Raw genomic sequence first — 15,231 nt, 5'->3', positions numbered from 1 at the left:
GCTCTGCTTTAATTTTAAAATAATGGTATTTCTGTTATAGCGTTGCCTTGCTTTAAGTGTTATTTATGCAATTGTCTATTTTCTCACACTAATTTCTAAGCATCCAAAATGCTCTTGTATCTCCCACAGCCACTAGTAATTTGCTTTCCAAATAGTAGGCATTCAATAATGGTTGGTGTAATTGAATGAGAAAAAAATGTTGTACGATAATGTTTCTCATTAAACTGAAGATATATGGAAAGCAGCTTTAGATGGTAAAACTTTTCAGTCATATTTTCCATGACTATTAAAAACTTCACAGAAAGGACAGTTTAATATCTTCATTGTCAATCGATAGCAAGATTTGAAAACTGCTGTTATCAGATGTGAAAATTTACAATGAGACGTTTAAAAATTATTAGTTACTTAAAAATCCACAATGTTCTATTTTTCTTCCTGAAATAACTTTCTCAATTAGCTAATTTATAATGCACACACTAACAGACTTTAAAATACAACTTTCATTTATTGGATATTTCACAGGCTCTGATGGAACTTTAGAATATGTCTAAAATAATTTTTAGTGTTTCAAATAATTACTGATTCGGCATAGAACTATTTATCATGCAGGAGACTATCCTTCAAGAGTGATCTTTTCAGAATGTTGTTTACATGGCGATGTCTCATGTAAATTTTGCTGCTAGATGTGACTATTATCTTGTATATTTCACCACCTCCCTTCTTCCCTTCCTCCCATAAATCAGAGTATTGGAAAGATAATCAGAACACATTTTACCATGCATATATGTGACAGCAAATAATATTGTGAGGTTATTTTCCATTATCTCTATCTTCAAGTTGAAAATCAAATTGAAGCATTTATCTATATAGTGTGGATTTCACTGGTGCATCTAAGCATTTCTTTGTAACTGAATCAAACATAATTTGGTATTATCAAATGAGATGGGGTGACTCATGAGCTATTGACCAAGTTCTAATGGTTAATTAGCAGCAGTGCATTATAAACCCTACCCGCTCACAGTCACTAGTGCAGCTAAAGGAATTTTAATTAGCTGTGTGAGACTTTAGTAAAATACACCTGCAAGCCAGCTCTCTTATTTTTCAAAGCTCTCCTCCTATGTTCTTGCTTTGGAATTTCTATTATCCAAAGGTAGTGATTACAGCTTCCTTGGGATTTTACCACCTTTCTTTCTCTTCCTCCCACTTCTCTACCTACAATTACCCTCTGCAAACTCTGAGATTGATCATAACGAATCTGATAATGGGACCAAAGGGTTTCAGTTTCTGCATGATAACGCAAACATGCCAACCTGGCCCCATGTGAATCGGCTCAGGTTTCCCCACTGGTTTGGCCCTCGTTTCCAGTGGAGTTGCTAGAAAGGACCATTTTGGATGTTGACTTGGATTTCCAGTCAGTATGCTATTTACTCGCTCCAATACTGGCTTCAAGGTAACTTCTAATGCTATATATGGCTTAGAACAAAGTATTTGGAATGATCTGGGGAGGACTGGAATAGGAGTGAGAAGACCTTTCCTTTCAGCTTGTACTTCTGACTATTCAAAAATATACCTAAACTGGGGTGGATACATTTGTGGGTGAATAATAAAATTAAAACATTAAAAATAGAATGAGGTCTGGCTTGAGCTTAAGGTGAGTGAGTGAATCATGTGCCTGATTAAATTAGCATTGCACAGAAGTGGAACCAGAAGGGGGGTAGAGTGTAACAGCTCTCTTCCCTCTGGGGTGACTTTTCCATCTGTACACTGCAGGCCTGCTACCAGATAATGAATGGTGAGAGATCCCAAATGACAGGTGGCAGAAGAATACTGAAGAGTCTTATTAGCCAACTCCTACAATATATATTCTGAGCGCTGCTACTTGAGCATTTTTTTCCCCATAAAAAGTACCTGTTAGCAGAAATTAAATATAGAAATAATATTCTTTACCTCATGACCTCCATATAGGGGGAAGGGTGCATTGGAGATACTCAAGGGAAGGCATAAAGAAGTGAGGGTACAGGTGTTACTTTTTGGTGGCTGGGCATCTATTCATCCTATCTGTACAGGGATAGGATGAAGAGATGCCCAGGGGATTCACTTGTCTCCTTTTTATAGACCATGAATTTGAGTGGGACACCAGGATGCAAAATATGGCCAAGATTAAGCCTCTAGAGTCTGAATGTTTGTGTCCTCTCAAAATGCACGTGTTAAAATGCTAATGCCCAGTGTGATGGTATTAGGAGGTGAGGCCTTTGGAAGGTCCTTAGATCATGAGGGTGGAGGCCTCATGAGTGGGATTAGTGTTCTTAAAGAGAGACCCCATAGAGATCCCTTGCCCTTTCCACCATGTGAGGACACTGTGAGAAGGCACTGGCTATGAACCAGGAAGAACCCCCTCCCCCAACCCCTGCCAGAACTCAACCATGCTGGTACCTTGATCTTGGATTTCCCAGCCTCCAGAACTGTGAGAAATAAATGTCTTTTGTTTATAAGCTACCCAGTCTGTGGCATTTTGTTATAGCAGCCCAAGCTGACTAAGACAAAGCCGATCAGCATATTGCATTTCTCAGGGTGCAATGGTTGGTTCAGTGATGGTCCCATGATCCTACAAGAGTCTGTGAACACTGACGCTTTCCTAGGGCTTCTGGGAAAAAGACACATTCTTTCCTGCTTTACTTGAACATAAGGGGCTGTAATGGCTGTATTACTTCTCTCATACTGCTACAACATGGAGCCTGAGACTGAAGAAAATAAAATAGGGGGTCAGAGATAATGACATGGAGAGAAAATAAGTTCTTTTTTCCTTCCAGTTTTATTGAGATATAATTGACATACAGCACTGTGTAAATTTAAGGCATATAGCATGATGATTTGACCTACATACATCATGAAATGATGACCGCAGTAAGTTTAGTGAACATCCATCATCTCACATAGGTACAAAATTAAAGAAATAGAAAAAATTGTTTTCCTTTGCAATAAGAACTCTTAGGATTTACCCTCTTAACAACTTTCAGATATAACATACAGCAGTGTTAATTACATTTATCATGTTGTACATTACATCCCTAGTACTTATTTATCTTATAACGGGAAATTTGTACCTTTTAACCACCTTCAGCCAATTCCCTCTCACCCCCGCCTCTGGTAACCACAAACGTGATCTCTTTTTTTATGGTTTGTTTGTTTGTTTGTTTGTTTTTGAAGTATAATTGACCTACAATCCTATGTTAGTTCCTTGTATGTAACATAGTAATTTGATATTTCTATACAGTTCAAAATGATCATCATGATAAGTCTATTTACCATCTGTCACCAAAGATATTACATAATTATTGACTATATTCCCCACACTGTACATTTCATACCCATGACTCATTTGTTTTGTAACTGAAAGTTTGTACCTCTTAGTCTGCCTCACCTATTTCTCTACTCCCCCACCCTTCTCCCTCTGGCAGCCACCTGTTTTTTCTCTATGTCTATGACTCTGTTTGTGTTTGGTTATGTTTGTTCATTTGCTTTGTTTTTTAGATTCCACATATAAGTGAAATCATACAGCATTTGTCTTTCTTCGTCAGAGTTATTTCACTTAGCATAATACCCTCTAGGTCTATTCATGTTGTCGCAGATAGCGAGATTTCATTCTTTGTTATAGCTGTGTAATATTCCATTGTGTATGTATGTGTTCATCTATTGATGGATACTAAGGTTGCTTCCATATCATGGCTATTATAAATAATGCTGCAATGAACATAGGGGTGCATATATCTTTTCAAGTTAGTGTTTTGGTTTTCTTCAGATAAATATCCAAAAGTGGAATTGCTGGATCTTATGGTAGTTCCATTTTTTTTGGGGGGGGTCTTTGTTGTGGTGCGTGGGCTTCTCATCGCAGTTGCTTCTCTTGTTGAAGAGCATGGGATCTAGGGCACGTGGGCTTCAGTAGTTGTGGCTTGCGGTCTCTAGAGTGCAGGCTCAGTAGTTGTGGCACACAGGCTTAGCTGCTCCGCGGCATGTGGGTTCTTCCCAGACCAGGGCTTGAACCCGTGTCCACTCCATTGGCAGGTGGATTCTTAACCACTGTGCCACGAGGGAAGCCCTGGTAGTTCTATTTAAAATTTTTTAGGAACCTCCATACTATTTTCCATAGTGGCTGCACCAATTTACATTCCCAGCAATAGTGCACGAGGGTTCACTTTTCTCCACATCCTCACCAACACTTGTTATTTGTTGTCTTTTTGATAATAGCCATTCTGCTAGGTAGGAGGTGATATCTCATTGTAGTTTTGATTTGCATGTCCCTGATGGTTAGTGATGCTGAGCATCTTTTCATGTTCCTGTTGGCCATCTGTATATCTTCTTTGGGAAAGTGTGTATTCAGGTCCTCTGCCCATTTTTTAATCAGGTTGTTTGGGTTTCTTTGATGTTGAGTTGTATGAGTTCTTTGTATATTTTGGATGTTAACTCCTTATTGGATATATTGTTTGCAAATATCCTCTCCCATTCAGTAACTGGCCTTTTTGTTGATGGTTTTCATTGCTGTACAAAAGCTTTTCAGTTAGATGTAGTCCCATTTATTTATTTTTGCTTCTGTTTTCCTTGCCTGAGGAGACATATCCAAAAAAAAATTGCTAAAACCAATGTCAAAGAGTGTACTGCCTATGTTTTCTCCTGGAAGTTTTATGGTTTTACATCTCACATTTTAGTCTTTAATCCACTTTGAGTTTATTTTTGCGTATGGTGTTAGGGGGTGTTCTAATTTCATTCTTTTACATGTAGCTGTCCAGTTTTCCCAGCACCACTTATTGAAGAGGCTGTCTTTTCCTCATTGTATATTCTTGCCTCTTTTGTTGTAGATTAATTGCCCACGTAAGTGTGGGTCCATTTCTAGAGAAACAAAGTCTGATGACACATTTGAGCATTGACTGCAACAGTGCCTGTAGCCAGCCCTGCCTCTGGATCAGGCTGCCTCTGGATTTCATTAATATAAATCAATAAATTCCTTTAATTCTTTTTTTGCCTAAATTAGTTTGGTTTGGGTATTCTGTTATTTGCAACCAAGATTGCCCTGATTTACACAGATGTGAATACCACTCAAGCATCTCCGCAGTTGAAGATTGATCCACGATTCCACAGGGGCCTACACCTTTGGAGATTTATTTATTTAGTAACCAATCAAAAGTAAGAGGAGCTTTTCAGGAAAGTTTGTTTGGTGGTCAGAATTCTAAATTATTCCAGTGGCAAAGCTCCTAGCAATCCATCTACTAATTGGTTTGTGAATAATTAAAAGATGATCTAAGGTCATCAGCAGACCTCAAGATAAATCCTGGTGTCTAGAGTATGCATCATTCATGTAATTTTATGACATAAATGTTCTCATACTAAGTGAAAAAGCAGAATAATGACATGTATATAATATGGAATAAAATGGAAAATCAGAATGTAGAACCTCATGAGGAATCACTAAAAAAAAAAAAAAAAGTAACTGGGAAACCCCAAGCATGAGGTTTTAGAATGTAACAATTTCATTGAGAGAAATGATTTGTAAAACAATTTGGAACTCCTCGAAAAGTTTCAGTCTTTATTAAAATTTTCTGGTGCTTATTTCAACTTTAATCAAATATTACCTTCATATAATAGTTGATATACATGATATATGGATATAAGATATAACCATTGGAGTCATAGTGTTCTTAAAGAAATGAATATTTATTTGATAAATACTGCATTTCTGAAAATACTATACTGACTGGTGATTTTTAATATTTTTTATTTTGTCCCATTACTAAAGGAATAACTCTCAGTGGACACATTTCAGAAGCTAGTTGCTATACCTAAAAATAAAGAAATGTTAATGTTGCCTTTCCAAGAGAGACAATACACAACCATCCTAAGATGGATTTCAAAGTGTAAATATCAAAAAAAAAAAAAACCAAGAATCCAAAATTTTGCCAAGATGTCTTTTGAAGCAATTGAAATAAAAGGCCAGACTTAAGTCTATACAGGCCTTTCTTTCAACCTGATGATTAAAAGAGGGAGTTTGACCTTTTTGTTTTTTTTAACACTACTTCAACATTGATGAAAGAATGAGTGGATCTGGTAAATAAACCAGAATACCTCACTCATAATGGATCAGTTATGTCCACAAGAAGTGAATGTATGATTTCTGTAATGCTGTTAGCTCAGTTTAGGTCTGTGAAGACAGTGAAGGCAACAGTGTGTTGCAATGAGCCAGCAGCACACAGAAGTGCTGTGGAATCAAATGATCCAGTTGGGAATCTCAATTCTACTACTTCCTAGCTGTATGGTCTTGGGATGTTTACTTATCTTCTCCAAACCTTAGATTCCTGATATATAAAATGTGTCTGAAAAATGTTAGCTACTATCACCTAAGTTTTTCATATTGTAATAATATTTGTCATTTTTAAAGTATTTCTCTGTGCCATGTGCTACACTACACATAACACACACGTGCGTGTGTGCACATACACACACCCCATACCCTTAAAACCCTATGAGACAGTTATTTTAGTTCCAATTTTATAGATGTAGAGACTGAGGCTCAGATAAGTTATATATCTCACTCAGGATCACGTGGCTTGTGTGTAGTCAGTCTTCAATTTGAACAAAAGTCTGTCTGATTCCATAGACAATGATTCTAATCTATAAAACCAAACAACGTCTATATGTTGCAATAAGAAAGACAGTAACTTTGAACCTGTACTTTGACCCATATCACAATTAATCCATAGTGTGGGGAGTGCTTGCTAATTTGGCCTACTCGTAGGTAGTTCAAGAATGTATAAAAAAGAACTTTGTGTAAAAACCATAAACCACATACTGGCTTTGGGATGTAACTGAGACAGACAGATCCTGTAGCTGTGAAACTGGAGGAGGAACAGATTAGGCAGAGCTATGAGCCAACAGGTACTGTGAGATGTGGTCATGGTCAATCACCAGACTACAGAGCAAATCTCTATTCACTGTGGAAAAATCAAAGTCAGAAAACACACCAAACCCCACTGTGACATTAGAATCCTCTTCAACCTAAAACACTGACACTAATTGAGTTTGGCAGATAATATCAAACTGGAGCTCATGGACCCACATAGGCCATAAGGCTCCACTCATATAGCAAATCTTAATGCTGGTGCAAGGCTGTGCTGACTTTATTGATTCTAGGATTTTAGGAGTACAGATATCTAGGTGGATCCTAAGCAGGTGTCGAATACTGGGAGTAAGACTAGAATTTAGGACAGGAAAGAATTCTGTGATTTCTGGCCAATGGGCTATACATTTTCAGCCATTTATTCTTTGTGTTTATTTGTCCTTTGTTATCCTTGAGCTTTAAGTGAAATATGATTTAAAGAGCTTGTTCAGTTATTCTATGATTTTTTTAATCCACGTTTATCTAGGGTGTTAAACTGAGAGCAGCTCACGTGATAGTCTCAGTGAAAGTTACCTAATGCTCTGAAGGAAAGTGGACCAAGGGCAATAATGGTCAAAACTTCAAGGGACAGTGTTTTCTTCCCACATGGAGATGCTTTGTAAATCTAAACAGTACTTTCTTTATACCAGTCACCTCCTAATTATTAAACTAATAACATTTTTCAAATCTAATTTGAGCCCTGTTAAACATTTGATCCTAACGAATTCTTTTTATTTCTTAAAATGCTCTCTTTGCTTGAATTCCTTCTCTCTTAGTTTTCTGCCAAGTCTTTTTCAGGTTCCTTCATGCACTCCTCTTCTTCTATCTAATGTTTAAATGATGGTTTTCTCTCAGGGTTCTACATACCCTGACCACTTCCCTTTTGACTCTATACATACATACTATACATTATACATATCATATCTAAGTGATTCCATAGCTATTATTTTAATTACTTAATATTCAAAAGCTACATATTATCATGAGAAAGACTCACAATATTGGACTTTTACATAATGGCCCTATTGCTGTCATACAGAAGAGGTGAAATGGACCCTCCCTCAAAATTGGTTTGGATATTGAGACTGATGATACCACATATGCATCAAGAGAGTAGGAATGAGATTTATTATTCATCTAATGAGACTTTCTGAAGAGAGAAGGGTGAGTTCCCAAGCAGATTGAAAAATGGATTGAGAGAGCGAGGAGGGGCAGCTGGCTTTGGATTTTATTGTGGCTAGGTTGTGGGGCTGGGGTGAGGGTTCCCTTGCATGGGCTAGGGCTTCCATAGTTTGAGCCTCCCCCTGGCACCAAAGTAGGGAGCATCTAGGCCTTCTCATCAGCTTGTGCAGATACAGGGGAAGACAGAGTGGCAGAGCTTGAAAGCTATCAGCAGTCAAAAATCAAAAATGGAGTTAGACTCTTTATTACGAATCTCCATCATAATTAAGTCATAGTTAATTTAGATTTGACCACTACACAATCCACAACTTCAGTCCATTTGTCTGTTCTGAATTACAGAATTGCCAAATTGATCTTTCTACTTGGATGTCTGACAGAGCCCTCAAGCTCAACATGTTCAAAACTGAGCTCTTTTTACAAGGTAAGTTAATGACCTCTCAATCCACCTAGTTTTCCAAGTTAGAAAGATGACAGATATCCTAGATGTTTCTCTGTTCTTATCAACTCCTGGTCTTTGCTATTGGTCATAAGCTCCTACTGATTCTACCTTTGATCACCTTGCTGATACCACCCCCTCCTCTTGTAGATCCCATTGACTACCTCAGTTCAGTCCCTTGTAGTTTCTTGACTGGATTATTGCAATAGCGAGATCTTAATGGCTGCTCTGTTTCTAGTGTCATCCTCTCTGATAATCACCTCCACACACACACATTTACCAACTTGACCCCAAATGAAAATATGATCCACATCACTCTCCTACTTAAAACTCTTCTATTAGTCTTGATCAGCCACAGGTTAAAGTATCAATGTCTTATAATGGCATACAAACGCTTTTGTGTTTTGGCCTCAACCTATTTCTTTGGCCTCATCTACGTACTCCCCTGTCCTGACTCCTATTTTTTCACATTCACCCTGGGTTTCGTTTATACCAAAATACCTTCAGTTCCTCAAACGGCCTGAAGTCATTTTTTTTTGTCCCCATACCTTTTTACATGCTGCTCCTTTTGTCCAGAAGACCCTTTATGTCTCTGTCCTCTAGGCAGCCCTATTTATTCTTCTAGTCTGAATGCAGCTAATATCTCTTCTATGAGGCTTTTCCTGACTTTCCCAGACCTTGTTCCCAGCATAGCACCCTGTATATAATGAGTATAGTAACCATTTATTCTGTGCTTCACACTGTGCTAAGCCCTTTACATATATTATTTTAGGCAATCTATATAGTAATTTTAGGAACTAAGTATGGATATCCCTGTTTTAAACATAATGATATTAAGGTATAGAGAGTTGCAATGACTTATGCAAGACCACACTGCTATCAAGTAGTGGATCTCAAATTTGAACCCAAACTTAGGTCTTATCTAGACCAATGCTCATCATCATGATGTCACTCAGGTGTATTTGTTTAATGACCTATCTCTCCATATAGTCATTTTTGCATTTCCTAGGCCAAACAAATAGTAGTGCCCAATGTGTATATTATATGCTGAAGAGACCAGGATATGTGGGGGTGGGACTGGGCAAATGCCAAAGAACAATACAGTACAGCCATTAAGTCCATAGTAAAAAGTTCAATCATACCATCATATTTAAAATCTGTAAAAGCTGATTAGGAAAAGACTGAGAATAGATGGTCATTTCTGTTTCCTTTTTCAAATCTAAATGAGGAAAATGGCCAAGTACTTCTTAAAAACCATCAAATGATTGAAGTAAAAACAGTGTAAAAGTTCTATAGCAGTCATATGTCACAGCATCTATGTCCCTCAATTACATCTTGAATGGTCCATAAAGGGAAATGACTTTGGCTTCTGCCAGCTGTTCCCTGCATCAAGAATAAGTACCATGGAACGGACTGAGAATGCATTTTATGCAAGAACTGTCACACAAAGAGCAGACATTAAGATTGAAATTGCAGCTCTTAGACTGAGGAGCTGAACAATAGTCAAAGATGGGAGAAACCCTAACAGCTGGCAAGTCAAGGGAAAGGACGATGGGGAAATGAGTCTCATTGTTTATCTAACTTCCAAAGATGAAGTCTTAAAAATCATATAACCTAATTGCAGTTCTGTTGTCATTCCAGGGATGTCTTTTTGCACCACTCAAATCAAACCATCTGGGTTCCATTCTTCCCTATTGATCTTACTCATCCTACATGATATAGCTCAAATGTTACCTCCTTTGTCACATATCCCCTGGTCCCCCAGTCAGCATTGATAACCCCACCCTTTTTGCTCACAAAGAACCCTATTTGTACCTCAATTTAGTAGTTCTTAGCTGGATTCAAGACCAAGTTTGAGCTTCTTAAAAGCAGAGAACTATTCTTTCTTGTATGTTCATGCCAACTGCCTAGCGCTTTCAGTGAAGGCTTGTTGAATTGAAATAAATCTGTTAAGGTTAAGGAATTACTAAACTGTAAATCTTTCTTGACCAAATGACTTGTTCCTCTAAGGACAAATTTTAAAGAATCAGGAAGCCTCAAATAGTCTCTTGTGTTCTGTTTGCACTCGATAATTTCTTACTGAAATTTTAGCCTCTGAAATGCACACTTTATTAGCACAAAAGATTTCCTCAGACAGAAAACTCAGATGTTACATATAACCTTGGCTGAGTCATGCTTTAATGTTCCTTCAACGTTCCCAATAGTCGACCTTGATTCTTTGTCAGATTTCCTGGAAAGCACCTGCAGCAGCTGCACCTGCCACTACCACTACTCATGTTGGCCAGCCTATGTTTGCTGCAGCTATCAGGGGTCTAGGCAAGTAGGTCTCTGACTGAAGAGAGAGCTCTGATTGATAAAGCAGCCAGGAGAGTAGACCTAAAATTCTGCAGTGTGTTGTATTCACTATTATATTATGATTATTATGCACTTTTCTTCTCCTTCTACTAGATCATGAGGTTCATGAGAACAGGAAGAAGATCTAAATCATTTTTGTATTCCTTATTGTATTCGATCAATGCTTTGAAGCTTCAACTTTAGTACCTGCCATATATAGCCTAAATTGTGGTAGTAACTAAGCCAAGTAAGGTGAATTCATATTAGGCTAAATTCCATCCTAAGGATTGTGAAGCACTTCAAACCCTTTAAGGAAAAAATCAGACCATATGTAAACGTATAGTTGGATTGGATTCTGATGAGGCTTCATCCCCAGTTTGATTCACTTGGTCAGCACTGGGGCCTAGGCATCATTTTTTAAAAGCTCACCCACCCAGAATTCTAATATGCAGCCAGGGTTGAGATCTAGGGTCACTGATCTAGGATGTATAGATATGACACATAAAGATATCTCACCTTTGAGTTAAAGAAAAGAAAAAACAGCAAATATATAAACTTTGTGTACTTTTACATTCTATTTCCTAGAGTTAATTATTTACCTACTTTATTTTTTAAATTAATTTTTATTGGAGTATAGTTGCTTTACAATGTTGTATTAGTTTCTACCTAGTTTAAATAACATTTCTTCTTGGCAAAAAACTTAATGTTTGTATTTAGGAAGTATTATTCTCTTGCGAGTCTTTACTTCTCACTAGGAAGCTTGGTTTTTTTCATGAATTGCTTTTAGGTAATTCATGGGGAAGTATAAACAAACACATTCAAGAGAGAATGGTCATTGTTCTTCCCTGCTATGAATATTTATCATGCTAAATATTTGGCTTTGACATTTATTTCAACTTCACTGATACTTTTGCAGTGCCTTGCTTTCTTTTGGCATTGACATTTTAGTACCCTTTGCCATTATACAATATATTTTTGGAGGCATTATTGTTTGTGGAAATTCCCAGCCTCACTTTCACTATTACAAATTTAACTGGATAGGGCCACTGATTTATTGAGCTTCAGTCTGGCCTGAGCTAAGGTGTTTTCTCCTAATAGCTGCTCTCCTGAAATATGTCCTCACCTGATCTGCATGTTTTCCTAGTTTGTAGATCATGAAAATACCCCTTTGCTCTATAACCCTCAGTGTTATCGTTTGTTCTATTCTTCATCTTCAGCCTTCCCCAGCTTCTCAGAGTGAATTAACTGGCGCCCCGCAACTCCATAATCATTACATTCTATTTTTGAGCAAATTTTAGTTATACAGGTAGTGTCAATCATAGCATCAAGTGGAGAAGTGATAGTCATAGTAGTGACAGAGCTTGGATTAAAGCCATCTAGTAAGCCAGACCTGAAAGAGAAAAGAGAACTGAGATTCCACATTGTTTCTGAAGGATCCTGACCCTCAGTTGAGCCTAGAATGTGGTTCTCTCAGGAAGAACTGATGTGTGGCTTCCAGTGACCTATGTGGGATTAACTCCAAAACAGACTGGGACTTCAGTCACAGAAAGATGATGAGAGAGGAGTAGGACCAAGGCTGAACCAAATGACTTATGTGTAAAGGTGATCTGCAGTAGAGACTGACAGCCTAAATGACAGCAGTCCTTACCACTGAGTTAGGCACAAGGTTTTATACCATGTCAGGCCTTTCTGGTTGCTCTGCCACCCACAGCCTTCACTTCCCTCTCTAGCATGAATCTCCTTCCAGGTCCTGACTTTTGCCCACCTCTTGTTATCTCCTAACCTAGTATGCCATAAAGCCAGAGAGCTTGTCCTGAAGAACAGGGAGAAAGCCAAGATCTTACAACTTACCTCAATTTGGGATCTCCAGGTCTAACTCAGCAAGAGCAGGGAATTTTGCTCTCCATCTAAATGGAACACCCTCTTCCTGGTTTCTTCTCTCTTACATTTCGACAGTGGTTCTAGAGCACAGAGATTTGCCTTCTCTGACTGATAGACCACATAGAAAAGTTCCAGTGGAATTTAGCTCTTGGGCTCAGAAAACTGATTGTTATGCAATTATAGCTCGAATCAATAAATAAATACAAATTTTTGAGAGATTCACTTCAAATCAGGCATGTAATTAGAAGACAAAAACATGTTATATGGAATAACGAAGCATGTTCACCACAGTAATCACACCAAAACTCAAAATTTTATTGCATCAGAAATTGCATTTTAATATGATTGTGTGTGTATGTAATGTAAAAACTTTATTTACGAATGAAACATTAAACAGAGCACTACCGTTAAGAAGTGTTACAGATCTTGGTTAAGGATTTTAACATTTAACTCCACAAAATCACTTTGGGAAACTCTACTGAAGCTAAACACACACCTATCCTATGACCTAGTAATTCCACTCTTTAGCATACCCAGGAAAAATGAGTGCATACATCCACAAAAAGACATATGTAAGAATATTCATGAGAGCTTTATTCATAATAGTCACAGCAAGCTGCAAATAAGCCAAATAAAAGGAAAATGGATAAACCAATGGTAGTATACTCATACGATGGAAAACTACACAGCAATAAGAAGAACAAGCTACTGGTGCACATAACAACATGCATGCATCCCACATGTATTATGTTGAGTGAAAGAAGCCAGACACAAAGGAGTACATATGTATGATTCCATTTATATCAAATTTAAAAAGAGGCAAACTAGCTGAGGAAGATAGGAGACCGAATACTCGTTACCTGAGGGTGCGTGTGGATGGGACTGCAGAGTGGAATGAGGAAGGAGGGAGCTTTGGAAGGTACTGGAAATATTCTATATCTATGTGAATGATGGTTACAGGAAGGTGAGAAGGAAGGTTGGGAGGAGGGTTTACTTATGTAGTAAAAATTACCAAGCTGCACACTTAAGATTAGAACATTTACGTAGTTTATGCTATATATATTATATCTCAAAGAAAATTAACTCCAACATAGACTGTTACAAAAACACAGAAGCAATTTTTCTTAAGCTATTTACATTCAAATGGTTAAGGCCAGATGTTTCAATGTTCAACACATGTGCGTGTCTAAAATAACACCCTTCGGCATACCTCATTGGTTGGCATAACAAAAATGGCTGGTGATTATACAGTCATTCTTTTGTTCAAGTAGCTCAAAGCCTTTATAAGTTGATCTCACAATGTGGATGTTACGAACACGGTAAGTCTTATTCATAAGGACACTTTATCTTGCATCCCAGGAGGGTTAGTTTTATTTAAAAGTTTGAATTTTAATTCTTAAAATCTGCATATAGGCTCCTGTTTTTATTTATCTTATTATTTTACACAGCAGAAATGCAATGAAGATTATCAAAGGCCTTAATGAAATCTTGGGAGGCAATACAATCTGCTGATTCATAGACTCTTCCATTTCCTTGAAGTATGACCTTGGGCAATGGCCTTCCTTTGGGAATAATAGTTATGAGGATTAAATAAATTAATATGTTTATTGGGCTTACCATACATAGTGCCTGACACATACTAATAAATGTTAGCTACTTTATCATTTAAAAGAAATCAGATGGCAAGTATGGAAGAAATTCAACTAGCATGGTATCTCCTTTCGAATACAGAAAACTCTTAACTTTAGTGACTTTCCTTTGTAAATAAGGATGCATTTTTCCAAAACAGCAATATTCTCTCACGTCAAAATCCCTTTGAAAACAGAAACTATGGGTACAGTAATATTAGGCGCATATGTATTATGTCAGGCTGAGAAGTGAGCAAAGCTACTCTAGTTGATCTACAGACCTGTGAGTAGGAAAAGAAATGCTTCTTGTTGTATACCACTGAATTTTGGGGTGGTTTGTTATATACCATTATGTGTCAATAACTGGCTCATACACTAGGTAGCTGATAGTCTAGAGCAGAGGTTGGCAAACTATGGCCAGTGGGCCACTTCTGGCCCATGGCCTATTTTTGTATGGCTTATGAGCTAAGAATGATTTTTATATTTTTAAAAGGTAGTTAAAAAATAAGAAGAATATGCAACAAAGATCTTCTAGGGCCTGAAAAGCCTAAAATACATATTATACAGCCTTTCTCAGAAAAAGTTTGCCTATTCCTGGTCTAGAGTAAAAGGTAAGGAAGAGAAAAGAGAAATTCTCACCATAGCCATGGCAAAAAAAAGGTATTTTAATGCCCACTACAACCCTGCCTGGATGGCTGTCCCCAACTGGACTTTATATGTTGTTGAATGAGTAGAAGACTACAGCACTTTTTAGGGAGACTGCGTGTAGAGGGACAGGAGGTTGTAGGGGTGAGTACCTCCAGGCCTGGGTTTCTATAGCCCACTGACTAAACAACTGTTGGCCA

Source organism: Phocoena sinus, chromosome X, assembly GCF_008692025.1.
Source record: "Phocoena sinus isolate mPhoSin1 chromosome X, mPhoSin1.pri, whole genome shotgun sequence".
NCBI lineage: Eukaryota > Metazoa > Chordata > Mammalia > Artiodactyla > Phocoenidae > Phocoena > Phocoena sinus.
The sequence above is the reverse complement of the archived record's forward strand: the minus strand, read 5'-3'. Positions refer to the sequence as shown.